Below are 14,699 nucleotides of genomic sequence, written 5' to 3'. Positions count from 1 at the left end.
ATCCAGGGGGAGAGTTTATCATCAGCGGGCATTAATCCGTGTAACAGCGGCCCATTAGACCAGCGACCTCCCCCGCTGGGTCACGCAGTGGATGGAGCGAGAGCTGGCTGAGAGGAAAGTTGTACCGTGGAGAGAGAGAGACAGGGAACTTTAAGAAGCGAGATGAGCACAGAGGGGGGGATTTATTTGTATTTGCTCTGACGTGGAGGGAAATTAAAGGCACAGGGGAGATAGGGATTGTTTGAAGGGCTAACATCAATTACAGTAGATGTGCAGCGCGAGCCGGTGCTGTCGATGTCAATATTATTAGACCACATTGTGTGTGTGTGTGTGTGTGTGTGTGTGTGTGTGTGTGTGTGTGTGCGTGTGTGCGTGTGTGTGTGTGTTAGGGAGGTGTGCACACAGCAGAGCACATCTAGCATGTACGCTTCTGACGCAATGTGCTCGCACACGAATGACTGATTTTCAGTGCTGATTACGTAACGACGCGGCAGCTTTCTTTGTTCCTGCTCTGTCTCCGCGGGATAACGGAGGATGTAATGAGTCTCATCCTTTCAATACTTTCTAAAGTCCTGCAGCGTTGTGTTTTATTTGCATCCCCACCCGGCTGTAGGTCACTCATCAGGAGAAGGGAGGGTGGTGGTTTCACTGCGGGAGGAACATAAATGACCTGCGTTGTTGTTCCCCGTTCTGCTGAGTCATGCTCCTTTGCGCTAATGAAGCCGTACGCACGTCGGACCAATCACCGGAGGGAAAACGATGCTCCGCGGCCCAATGGCGACCGCGGGGAGGAGGGTTAATGAGCTGCGCGGTATTCTGGTCACCGAGCTTGTGGATGTTTCAATACCAATTTATGGGAAGGGGACGCGGGATCTCCCGGCCTAAAGGTGTCAGCAGAGTGCACGGAGGTGACTTCGCCATGAGTTCAGGTCCCGCTGCTCAACCTCAGCTTGGGAGGAAACACATGGAGGATGTTGCCACTCGACCAGCTGCATTCCAGGAAAGCACTCCTGTTGACGCAGTGAGCGGCTCCACACTGCAGCCACCAGCACCAGCACGGTCCAGAGCCGCCGGCCCACTTCTTCCAGTCGCTGACTCGCGTCTTGTTTGCCGGGGCAGCGTTAGGCCCAGCAGGTTTTTCTTGATGTTTGAGCAGCTCCAGCTCATCCTGTTTTCATCACGCTCCGTGTGCACACAGACGCTCGCCCAGCGCACGTGCTCGGCCGTAGAGCAGGTTCCCCCGGTGTGTGATTGGATGTGCATGTGTAATTGTCAGGGAGGAGGACGGGAGGCTGGTACTCGGAAGAGAGTGGCATACAATACAATGAAAGAAAAGAGCGGACAAACCAGTTTCTTTTAAATAGTGAGGGGTTATTGGCTGATGCGATCTTTGGTTTCAAAAAGGAAGGTTTGGTTGAAACTAAAATTATAATAGAGACATTTCACAATAGAAACAAAGCAGGAGACACAGGCCTCCTGGTACCAGGAGGAGCAGAGAGTGTGTGCATGGGAGGCTGAGCTGAGGGGGAATGTCCAGGTGAGGGTGTCAGGTGACGAGGATGGAAACGGGAAGCGTGTGATCAGTGGTCATGACGCCACAGGGTCAGTGGTGTCTGACTTCACCATGAGGTTTCAGTCTGTCAGTGGTGACCTTTACCCAGCTTTTGCTTCAGCTTTTTGTCTGACTTGAAATGCTCACCTGTCTGCCAGTTTTAACTTTCACTTCCTGTCATAATAAACCTGGCTGAAGGACTTTAGCCTGTTCCTTTGTTCAGGAACATCAGATCGTAGCTCATTAACGCTCGTATTTACATGCACACAGTCTTTGCATAAATCCATGCAGAAGGGTTTTTCTCAGCTGCTCACGACGGAGCGTGTGCATATGTGGGCCTCCATTGTATTGGAGATGCGGGCCAGGAAGGAAAGACCCGCCTCTTTATTTCCCTTTGTCGCCCACAGTGACGATGACGTCGCGGGGGAGCCTGAAGCTGCAGGGCATCGTGGGAAATTAACTTTTAGACCACACAGACGCGCAGACACACACAAACGCACACACAGACACGTTTGAGAGTTAGGGCTTGGCTTCGGGGTTAAGAGGAGAATTACGTTTGGGTTAGGAGATGGGGGAAGGCTGGGGTTGACTGGTGACGGTTCGGATTAGGCTAAGGCCTCGTAAAAGAAAGGCAAACATGTGCAGACTCAGCAGTGGGACCCGTGTGAGGCAGTAAAGGAGCCGCGTGAAATCAGGTTAGCGGAATGGACTCATTGGACGGGGACCCATCGCCACCCACTCTGGATTATTCTAGCTATGTCAGCGGTTTGTCTGCGTGTGTGTGTGGGAGAGAGGAGCAGTGATAGCATAGGTAAATGGATGGAGGCAGTCTGACATGATTAATGACTGCACAGCGTGTTCAAGTGTTACGCTGTGTGTCCGTGCGTGTGCGTCGCCTCAATCGGCGTTTGTCAGGATTCGATTCACTTCAATCGATGCCCATGAATATAAACTCGGCAGATGTGCACATTCAGCAACATCTGCGTGTCTCCCGTAACATCTGGAACTAAATCCTGCTGAGCCACACCTCCTCTGCTGCATTGCTCTGTTGATCACGGGTGTTAAATCTTCAGTGTCGCTGCGCAGCCCTGGAGATGAATGTGAACCTTCCTGAGTGAAATTCCCAAATAGTGGCAAGGCCTTTATTTATCTCTGTGGAAAACAAAGTCAAGATCTGCAGGCTTCCATTGTAGCCCAGTCCTGCACAGTTTACATTGGCCTCATTATGGCCCCACTCCCTCCCTCGCTTCCTTTTACCAGCTGGTACTTTCTAAATGTCACTCTCATATTATTTTGACCTTCCAGGTAAATGTGGTGCCTGTGTGCCCCCGTACCGCTCTACTGTACGTGGCCCATTTACCATCAATTCCTCACAGGGCTACAGCCGACGCGTCCTCAAGGGCGTCTGAGGGAAGTGTCTGTGGGTTCGTCACCTCCCACTGTCAGATTCTTGACCAACATTAATCCACAAATGAAGGCGTCGCACACTGAGCATGCGCAGTGTAGATAGGAGGTAAATGCGGGAGCCGTGATAGTCCTCATCTACGTTGGTGGGAGGGGAGCGCATTGATTTTTGCTCTGGCATTATTAATGTGAGTGACAGGGAGCCCAGGATATAATCTCTGGGTATTGATTTGTGGGAAACCTGGGCTGTGCAGCTCGTTTGCATTTTGGTCATGTGCAGCAAGTACATTTCTTTCTTGGAGTAGATATATCTCTATCAGGTTTATAAAAAAAACAAAAGGATATTTTAATTTGTTGTTCCAACACAACATAAAAACAATGTATTTCCCATCATATGAATGAAATACAGGGTTTTACTGTAATTTCCCACAATGCAACATGGCAGCTTTGTTGAGTCCACGAGAAGTGACCTTGTTAAATCTGTTAAGCGGCCTTTTAAACATGGAAACACTTGAGCTGCAGCCGTTTGAGTGTAGCTAGCTAGCTGCTAGTTGCTAGCTGCTAGCTGCTAGCTCAGTGTGAAACACCGTCCATGGACCTCAGCCCCGAAACAGTTTGTGTTACTGCCCCATCATTTGTTTCTTGTTATTTACGGGCGTCAGAAGCTGCAGGGACACCGTTTCCACTGAATCACTCCTGGTTTTGACTCTGTTCCCAGTAAAGCGGCGACCTGCTTTGACCCGCTGCCACCGATCATGTCGTGGAGCCTCATCCGAGCCGGCGAGCTGAACTCGGCCTCACCCCTCGTCCTCCCTCGCTTTTAAATGTTTTATATGGACAATCTGCTCCGACGTCTGCTTCGCTGCCGCTCGGTGTTAAGATGCCTTTAACATAAGAGAGCGCAGTTCAGGAAAACATCATGCTCCATGAGTTTCACTGGAGCCTAATGGCTTGTGCTTGCGCCATTTACGCGCACGTTGGAGATTTTCCACTGCGTATGTGTGTGTGTGTTTGTGTGTGTGTGTGTTCACAGTCGCGCCTATGTAAGCTCCAGCGCGCTGACAGTGAATCAGCACAGCAGCTCCAGTCGTGTGGAAATAACACGCATCAATTATTTAACGTGGACTCTCCCCGTGTTTGTGTGTGTTTAGGGTACGAGGTTCAACGAGGCTCAAAGCGCCATTGTCACAAACATATAAACATGTGTTCAGTGTGTGTGTGTGTGTGTGTGTGTGTGTGTGTGTGTGTGTGTGATTACTTTCTGTAGAAGACAATGGCTTAGCCACAACGATCATTACTGTCACATACCACCACACCCACACACGCAGGCCTGCATTTACAGCCACTCACCAGCAGAAATATACGAATTGTGACATGAACCGAAACGTCAGCGCTTTCTGATGCACGCACACACACACACACACACACACACACACACACACACACACACAAACACACACCACACACGGGCCGGTTTGATATCTGATGCTGAAACGCTGCCCTTTGTGCACCTATTGGCCTCGGCCACGGTTCCCGAGCTGCACTGACGCACCGGCTTTTGACCATCGCAGACAATGAGTACACAAAACCTGCTGAGAGGTATACACAGATTTGTGCGTCCTTCCCCTGTAGCTCTGCACTGTTGATCCATTGTTTGTGACACACAGATGTCTTTAGAGAATGTTTTATTCATGTGCCGTGTCTGAGAGGTGCGGCTCTGGAGTCATTCAGCCCAACAACAAAGCTTCAGGTGGACACTGATTCACGCGCTCAGATACATCACTTACATAAAAAGATCTCATGATTGATCTCATTGATTTCTTGTTGGACATAAAAGCATGTCTGCATCTTTTGCTCTCTTAAATCTCCCAAATCCTTCCTGGCTGATGAGTTTGTATTTATGTTTTTGCTTTAGCGGTGTCAAAGGTCAACTTGAGGCTCTGTAAGTTCTAGTCGGGTGGAAAACAACTCTGCAGAGCTTGAAGAACTTGGACGTCCCGCCAAATTAAAAGCTGCCTTTCGCTAACCCATTGGAAAGCTGACGTTATGGAAATGCCAGCAGCCGATTTCTCATCCAAGCTTCACAGGATGTTTCCTGTTGAGTATTTACTGCCCCCGACTGAATAATCTACTGTACCTCATACCTGTCAACCGCCTCATCCATCAGCAGCAGCATCGTCACAACCCATGAAGGATGCTCCATCTGGGACGTTACCTCCACATCGCTTGCCCTTCTTTTTGTCCGTTCTACGCTATAATGCTTAATAGAACTAGACAGAGCAGTACAGGAGAACTGACCTATATTATTATATAAATTTTTATCTTAGTGAATATGTACATACAGAATCTCAAATAACCCACTGAAGGTATAAACAGGAAACTATCAAAAGATCCTTTTTTGGGGGTTTTATAAAAAAACCCTCATTACATATTCATACAGGAGGTTGAAGCATCTTTGCACACTTGTAGCAGTAAATAGAATATTGTATGAGATGATAATCCGTCAATGCAAAAATGTGGGGCGTCTAGCGCACCGTCAGTCACCTACAGGATAATGAGTGGAGACCGCGCCGCAGGTCTAGACTGTCAGCACCAGATCCCTTAAATGAACACGGCAGCAGACGTCCAGCCTGATAACAACACTTGGCTCAGAGCGGGAACGTCTGCACAGTGTCCGGCGCTGGCAGCTGCTGGCTGGTGTCGGTCACCTGGGAGCCGCGGGTCCCCGGCAGGAGCCAGGAGCCAGTGAAGCCTGAAGCCATGCGCGTCAGCTGCCCGCTAAGAAATAATAGATGCTGTTTGGATGAGTCTTTAATGCGAGACTCCCAAAAAGAGGAAGTCTGGCACCTTCAGAATAGGTTTTCGGTGGCGGTGCAGATGGCTTTTTGTGTTCGCTCTCCACTACCTGGTCTCTCCAGCATCCCTCTCTTCATCGCTCCATCTCCTCTGCTTCCTGGCTCGCTCTCCCTCACTTCTCCGTTTCCTTTCACTCTCTATAGTACCTCCATTTATTCCCAGTCCCCGGTGCCCCTTCCTCTCTCTCCCCTCTTCCTCTCTGTCCCACCCCCCCCTCCCCTCCCGTGGAGATCCTCTGTTACTCCTCGGTGTTACGTTAAATAGCTCCTAAAACTACACACACACACACACACACACACACACACACACACACACACACACACACACACACACACACACACACACACACACACACACACACACACACACTGAGCCAGGAAGGCAGTGAACGGCTGAGAAATGCAATTGGAGGATGCACCAAAACAAACGGTGGCCCAGCTGACCTCGATAAAGCAGCCAAGTGTGGAGGGAAAGAGGGAGGAGAGGGATAAAATACAGACGAGGAAAAATAACAAAAAGGATAAGGAGGTGGCACTTCACCTCCTGGGACTCTAGTTTCTGCAGCTGCGAGATCATCATCCTACACACACACACACACACACACTGTTGTGCTGCTTGAAGTATGTGAAGGCATCAGGCTCAGGTCAGACAGGGTGTCCTGTTTGTGTCAGTGTCTGGTGAGAACTATCGGACTGGAACCTCTAATATAAATACAGACGGCCCCGCGTTGAGCGAGGTGCGACTTTGTGAGACTCCAACCGGACTCTATGCGTGCAGGAAGAGAGCCAGTTATTGTGGTAATGTGAGAGTCACTTGTGTCTCGCTAACAACACGTCCATTGTTCCTGACACCGAGCGAGTCTGAGAGAAGAGGATCAAAGAACCAGAGGGGAGAGAGACAGAGAGAGAGAGAGAGAGAGAGGCGCCGAGGCCTGCGTCACCCACTCGAGGTGAGCTGCTCCGGGGACACTGTGGACCAGAGCAGCCCTGTGGGTCTGCCTCATGCGCTGTATCATGCTTTGTTATGGAGTCAGACACTTGTTCAAATGGGGGCCGTGAAGGCCCTTAGCGTTTTGGCACACACACACACACACACACACACACACACACACACACACACACACACACACACACACACACACACACACACACACACACACACACACACACACACACACTCGCCCTCGGCTCGCTAGTTGCCATGGGTTAAAGCTGGCTGCTTTGAGCCGTGGTCTCTGTCGGAGGCCAAGCTTGGCTCGGCACACTGGCCACGTTGTGTTGCTGCTCAACAGATCCACAGTCCCAGATATTGTGCGCACAATGGGCAATATGGAGAAAACATGTTTATGCTGGAGCATTCTGCACATTCAGTGCCTGGTTGATGATAAAATGCCACAGCGCTGACTCCCCTGATGCCACTGTGCTCTCTAACTCACTTTGCATGGTTGACTTTGAGCTAATAGCTAATCTGTTAACTGTATTGAATCACTGGAGGAGTGCGTGAAGGTCGTATCGGTTTCCAGCACGTGTGTTTTCTGTGGTTCGTGGCACATTTTACCATAATCTCAAGCATTTCGCGAAGTGCTGTGTACAGCCGTGGGATGCCAAGAATTTGATGAACTTCACTTTGACAAACTCCAGATAAAGCTCTGGTATTAGCCGGGGTGGCTGTGATAACGCGTGATGAAAAAAATACCAGATGAAGTCGATGGCAGCAGACGTTCATCGGGACCTCTATCTGAGCGTTCGCTTGATTACAGGCTCAGGCTGTGGCATCTTGGATGTGTGGGTCACCTGATATGTGTGCGCTTCTGCGTCTGTGGCCTCCGCAGCTGGTTGTGTGGTTGGAAAATATTTGAAACCAGATGGGAGGTTAACCTCTAGGGTTTCTCCCCTTTGCGAAATGAGACATATGCGGGACGGCTGTGAGTCTGTGTGTTCCACTACTGGGCTTCCTTCCTCCATTTTGCTACAGACTCATACTCTGGGTGCTCCTATCTACTCTCTTCTACCTCCTCTTCTGTTTCCAGGCCAACAGGCAGCTAATTGATGCGTCCATTATTGATTAGCTTCCCAATTAATCTCTATTACTGTGTTTCACTAATGGTCCACCTACCGTCTGGCTGCTTAGACCCCGCTCTCTGACCCAAATCATCTCCCTTTCTCTGTTCACTCTGCTCATATCATTGGTTTCTATCGTCTGCTATCATTCCTGCTCTCCTCCGTTTGTCTCCTGGGTCGTTTATGTTTGTGCACCCATTAAAGAGGGATGGACCAAACGCACAAAGGAAGCGTTATGCTGGAGATCTGTAGGTGTATCAAAGCTGCCATTATTCACAGCAGACACTGAGCCAGCTTTGTAATTTATTAAACCACCATGTGCATGATTGCGACTCATTTCCTCTGACACACGCTTGTCTCTCTTAGTCATCTCTTACCGTTTGACGCCTGACAAGCGCGACCAGGAAGAGGTCAGGTTAACTCGGTCTTGTGGTGTGTTGTTTAACTGTGTGTTTCTAGCAGCGCTGAAGCTACGCGAAACCAGGCCTCTGTGTGTGTGGGTGCACCACAGGCAGATGTTCTGTAGAACCCAGTGGTTTCTGCTGGTTTTTCAGAGAAAAGTGTGGCGTCTATGTGATCGCGTCTGCTGCAGATGAAGACGCAGCATCTGCACAATGACTGTGACTATTACTATACTATACTGCCAATTAGGTCGGAATATATGCTCGGTGTTTGGTGCCGTGGCGCATGTTTGCGTGGGTCCGAGCACCAGTGCACGGGTCTACACTCGCATGTTTGCAGATAAGTAACAGAAGTGGGCTCATTTCACAGCATTTCTTTCTCTTTTTCACACATCTGGTGCAAAGGTTCTTACCTTCCACATGAAATTCTTTTTAATTCATTTCTCCACAGATAGTCAAAGGTTGAGCAGCTCGGCGCTCAACCTTTAGCTCAGTTACTTTATTTTTAACCAGCACTAAACCAGCACATCACAGGAAATGCTAAAATTAAATGTAAAGAAGCCGAGGCAGAATGTTTAAAGTAAATTAACAACTGTGAAGCCAAAATATGATGATTGGTTCGTCACACAGCTCTGTCAAATAAAGGTCAAACAAATTGAAATTATATAAACTCGATTTAAGCAGATTCTTTTCTAATGAAACCGTTAGCGAAGTGAAATGAGCTAATTGAACTGATAATAACAGATGGACTCATTATACTTTTGCCTTGTGAATTGCACTCACTCACACTTGGTCCTAAGGGTCAGAGGGGCCTCTGAGGGTGAGAGGCAGCAGTACCCACTACAAAACCTTGTAGATATATTTTATACTGTGTCAGAAATGTGAGATAACAACATTACTTAAAACTTTGCCTTTAGAGGTCAGTGCTGTTCATACAGTATTCTGAATTGAACCTTCATTCATCCCATATTTGAGCAAAAAATACTTAAAGACCTTTTTAGGTCTTTGAATCAAATTCATAATTGATTCATCCTAATATATTCTATGTTTGTATTATGTAACCAGATGACTGATATATCTACAGCCAGTAAAGTCTGACTGAGAGATAAATTTGTGTTAACTCAATGACACATTCATACATTGAGTGTCTCACATTCACTCACTGGGCTTTATGTAAACACACCCCCTGTGAAGCCTGGTGAAGGCTGCAGGCCCCCGTTTCCAAAGCAAACACATACACATACACACACTCGCACATGCACATGCTAATCCTGCAGGGCACCGGCGAATTTAGGGCAAGCCTGATTAGTAGTGCTACTGCTTATCAGCCAGCGCCAGGGAGAGGGAGCGATAGAGAGAGAGAGAGAGAGAGAGAAAGAGAGAGAGGGGAGGCTGGGGCTGGGAGCGAGTGAAGAGGTAGTGGGAGGTTGGAAACTGGGAGAAGGGACGGGAGCACTGGAGATACAGCAATGTGGACACACACATAGGAATTAGCTTTTATTCAGAGCAAAATCGGCCTAATGTGAACAAACATCAAAGCACAAAGGAGGAAACAAAATAATTATAAAAATAAAATGCTGAAACAGGAAGGTACCAGAACATGAGGTGACCTTGGGCCTCCTGCTCCTCCTCTTCCTCCTCCCTGTCTCTTCTTTTTGTCTTTACGTTTCCTTCTCTGTGTCCTTGTATCATTTACTTTCTTCTCCACTTCCTTCCTCCTGCTTCTTCTTCAATCTTCCCCTTTCCTGCTTCCTCAGCCTTTTTCCTTTATGCTTGGTAATCTTTCTCGTCCCTCTGGACTCTGTGTGTGTGTGTGTGTGTGTGTGTGTGTGTGTGTGTGTGTGTGTGTGTGTGGTGTGTGTGTGTGTGTGTGTGTGTGTGTGTGTGTGTGTGTGTGTGTGTGTGTGTGTGTGTGTGTGCTCCAAATAAAGCCGCCGAACCATAGCAATGGCCTGTGTTGTGTTTGGGGGTCATTTCACATTTGTTGATGTCCTCTTACCTCTGACTGGAAAGAACCGTACGAAGGCTTTATGACCTACAACTGTAATGTAACTGTAATGTTGTGTTTAGTCTGCTCTTCCTGTTGTGTGTTCTCATTATTGCATTATTAAACTCCCATCAATTAAAGATTAGCAATTAAAGACAGAAAAACATAAATAATAATGATTCATTTTTAGTCTTTAAGTGGCATTTTAGCAACAATTATAGTTGGATTAACTGATTTCAGTATCTTATTATTATTTTTTTTAAACAACTGGCGAAGCTGCTACTTGCTAATTAGCGTCGTCTCAAGGAAGTGCGTCATTTCCTGTATCTCCTGGTGTTGCTGCCATTAGTTACCACTGGCTACATTTTCCCAGTGTGTGTACAAATGCTCAATCAGCCCCAACGTCTGCCATGTGACTTTAATTAAAAACCACCTTCAGTGCTGTTAAATGTAACCTTTAAGCTCTTAATTCACGTTGAAGGTCCTAAACATTTTATGGTTTCTCCGTGTGTGAAATCGGAGCAGTCACGCACACCGACACCCTGCTCTGAGAGCACAAACTGGTTTTTCATTTGGACACTCATTTCAGGGTCAAAATTGGTTTTATATTTTGTTAACGGGACCATAAAGGCCTCACACTCTATTACATTTGGCTTGATGAAATTTGCAGACACACTGGGACACAAGCAGTGCTGGTTGTGTCTCGTATAATTCTGAGTATTGTACATGCACCAAACACAACACAGCTGCAAACACTTCAGAACCATTTTTGGTGTCAAGTGTGACGATGCATAGATTTAATCAGGTCTACAGAGTGTGCAGGGCTTCGATGCCTTAAAGGCTCGTTTCTTGACAGAATAAAAGCTGGAACGATTAGAAGATGAGGCCTGTTTGTGCCGTTTGCTCTGTGTCACCCTGACCGGGAAGCATCCATTATTTCCTCAGTGCAAGATTAGCAAAGAGCACATTAGATAGTATATGTAAAATGTTTAGTCTGGACCACACCGCGCATCAACTGCTTATCTTTTATTTTCATTTACTGTGGTGTCACCTCCCCGTTCTCTCGTTCTTTACCACAGTAAACACAGCTCTGGAACAGGATGTGCCCGGACAGTTGACTTCTACCATCAATCACAGCGAAGACAAACAGCCACTTAGACACAATAAGGGGTTAACCAGGCTTTGACATTGTCTATTGAAACTACTGTTCAGTTCAGTTCAATAATAAAAAAAGTGTCAGCGGGGCTTGTTTTTTTCATTTAGCCTCAGATATGCTAGGAATTACCATCCAGCATGAACAACTCATTAATGATGCTTCTGGCGCGATCTTCACATGCTGCTCTGTGTGCGTCCTACAGTAGGAAACACGATCTGACGGTGTCCAAGGATAAAACATTTGTCATCCTATATATTAGTCTTCAAATACTTACAGACGAGTTTCTGTACAGAACATGAAGTCGATGTGCCGGGGTTGTGTTTGTGTATGTGAAACAGCCAAAAATAACAGCACAGGCCAAAAATATGTTATTAAACAAACCGTATTTCATCTTTACAGCTGCCTATACAGCGAGTGGAAGGTTGTCTGGCTCTGGATGACAGTTGTCTGCTGTCGCTCATCGTAATGCACGCTGAAGTGTTAGCAAGGAGCAGGGGAGCCGCTCTAATGGGTATATTCCTAATGCTGCATTGCTTTAACCTGTGGAGCGCCTGCCTTCGACTGCCGATGAACGCTTCAGAGGAAACCGCAGCTGGAATAATGGCGCTGAGTGGATGAGAGCGCTGCGAGGAGTGTGTGTGTTTGTGTGTGTGTGTGTGTGTGTGTGTGTCTGCCGGCGGTGGGTGAGTGGCCCGTGCAGCTGTGTCCTGTCTCACCACCGGAGGAGAGACACACTGTGTGTGTTAGGGGGCTGTGGGGGCAGGAGCATGTGCGCCTCTGTGCATCGCTCCTCTCCATCCCGTCGGTTTTGACTGACGGATGAACGGAGGTGTATAATTTATCACTTCCTGGTTGGTCCAATCCCACAATGCCCTGCAGCCAGAGACCAGCGTTGCTCCCTCCTCAGAGCAAAAGCCAGTTTATTAAACCCGTAATGGACATGGCCACACACACACACACACACACACACACACACACACACACACACACACACACACACACACACACACACACACACACACACACACACACACTCAGACCCTGTCGCCTTCTCTCCCTGGCTGCCTCTCAGTCATGTTTAATGTATAATGAATGAATGATTCATGGCAGGGGAGAGGATTTCGTATTTTAGGACTACTTATTCATTTATACTCACACCAGTCGCTTCCTTGTCTTAAACCCTGGGTGTGATTTTTTTTACTCCATCATCTGTAAGGTCGCCAGGTTTTCTAGACCCATTATTGGAATTATTTGTAGTGAAGCAATTCCTCGCTTCCTGGTTAATCCTGCGTTTCCCAGTGTTATGACAACGCATTTAGCAAACAATTTGATATTTTTAATACGTATTTAGACAATAATGACTTAAAAGCTTTGGCAGGGATCCATTGCTTTTGATGCAGTAAGACAGACCTGCTTAGCTGCTCTAATCAATGTTTTTACATTAATAATTAAACCACTATATAGTGTGAAAAGGTAGAGATGATGCTTTCAGTAATAACTGTGAAGAGTGTGTTGTCTTTTTTCACCACCCTCATAAATCCCACATGAGCATGCGAATGGACACGGGGGGGGGGTGTGTGTGTGTGTGTGTGTGTGTGTGTGTGTGTGTGTGTGTGTGTGTGTGTGTGTGTGTGTGTGCGTCCTACTGTACACGGATGGCGAGGGCCGGTTTACAAGGACGTCTCTGCGAACCTTGCCCGTGGCCTGTGTCACTAGCGCTCACGTCTGCTCTGCTGCCTGTGTGTGTATTCACGTGTGTGCGCGCGTCAGTCCAGCGAGAGGAAACGGGCTGCGGAGCGAGTTTGAAGAAGTGATGCCGCGGGCTGATTAAAGGACACGTGTGACAGAGCCGCTGAAGGGAATCATGCAAAAGTATGGCAGGAAGACAGAAGGAAGGAGGGTGAGGGGTCTCCGATGCTTTGTTGTCTCCTTCAACTCTCGTTTTGATGGACAGATTGAGGAGGAAGCTGATTATTTCATTAGCTTTGGGTGTAAAGACCCTCACAGATACACATATTATATCAGCAAATAAAGCAAACTGCGTTCAACAGTCGACTGTTCTTCACATTGGCTGAGCGTCAGAAGTGGAAGTCCTCCGCAAGCAAATCGCAGCGCGTCTCGCTATTTGACCGCCTGGAGGCTTTTAGCCGAGCAGATGGCTTCTTAGTGAATGAGAAATGACGCTCATGTGAAATGTTAAGGGAAACAGACGCAGGCTGGATGGATGGAGGTTGGGGGGGGGGCGGCCTGTGATTCAGTTACAGACACATGTCAGCGTGTTGGGAACCTTTTCTTTTTTCCTAGCAGAATGACACAGACGGCTCTAAGTGGAAAACCATGTCGGCTCAGAAAGCCATTTATCAGAACCTCCTGCCTCCACCCTCACACCAAGTTTAAATCTTTTAGTTGACAGCTGCCAAGTTGGGGGTCATGCTCCTTAAAATTCCCGTTGTACTTTGTCTTAAAAATATCTTGTTTCATAATAATTTGGAATCAATTTTAGTAAATACCGAACTTGCTTGTCGAACTTGTTTGCTGCTCCCTTTCTTCACACACTCCCATCATAGCGTGTCTCGCTGTCTTCTCTCCACCTGTGCAGAATAATACAGGGTGTGCACGCGTGTTTGTCCTTCTTTCCTTCATCTTTGTTTTCATTAATAAATGAAGTCCTTTATAAGGAGCGATGCTGTTTGTTATGGGATGTTTGATGTGTGCTGCATGCTGGGTAAGCGTATGTTCATAGCGATGTCACTTGATAAGGCTACTTACTGGAAGAGATAAAGATTAAATATGGGGGTAACCACTGAAGCTTGTTTTCACACACCGCTGCGAACGACATCGATATGTGAGATATGAAAGTGGTGAGAAAGAAAAAAGAGTCATCAGCTCAAAAAAGGGCTGTCAAATGATATCGCTTCATCAATTTTATGTTTTGGGACCACGGTTTATAAAGGTCATTGTTGTAGAACCACACACACACACACACACACACACACACACACACACACACACACACACACACACACACACACACACACACTCATGTTTTGTCTGTAGTGGAGGTAAAGTGACTTGGTGAGCTTTAAAGGCTGGGACACAATTCAAAGAGATTAAATATAGCTGAGACTACAGATCATGTATTATGTAGCATGTAATGAAAGATTCATCCCAGTGTATACGTATCATCACTCCACGTGATTCATCTTGTTCTATTTCTCCTCAGCAGTGGATTTAGCTGTGACTTATAGAAAAGACAATAAGGCAAATAGAAATATGAAAGGAT

The 14,699-nt window shown here is 47.2% G+C and overlaps 1 protein-coding gene across 1 annotated transcript in view; it reads left to right on the top strand.

Moving 5' to 3' along the window:
• The window catches only part of sema4f (sema domain, immunoglobulin domain (Ig), transmembrane domain (TM) and short cytoplasmic domain, (semaphorin) 4F), a 36,347-nt gene that overhangs the window by 13,230 nt on the left and 8,418 nt on the right, over nt 1-14,699 (top strand). The gene's annotated exons all lie outside the window — the stretch shown is intronic.

This window comes from Betta splendens, chromosome 2, assembly GCF_900634795.4.
Source record: "Betta splendens chromosome 2, fBetSpl5.4, whole genome shotgun sequence".
Taxonomy (NCBI): domain Eukaryota; kingdom Metazoa; phylum Chordata; class Actinopteri; order Anabantiformes; family Osphronemidae; genus Betta; species Betta splendens.
The sequence above is the reverse complement of the archived record's forward strand: the minus strand, read 5'-3'. Positions and strand labels throughout refer to the sequence as shown.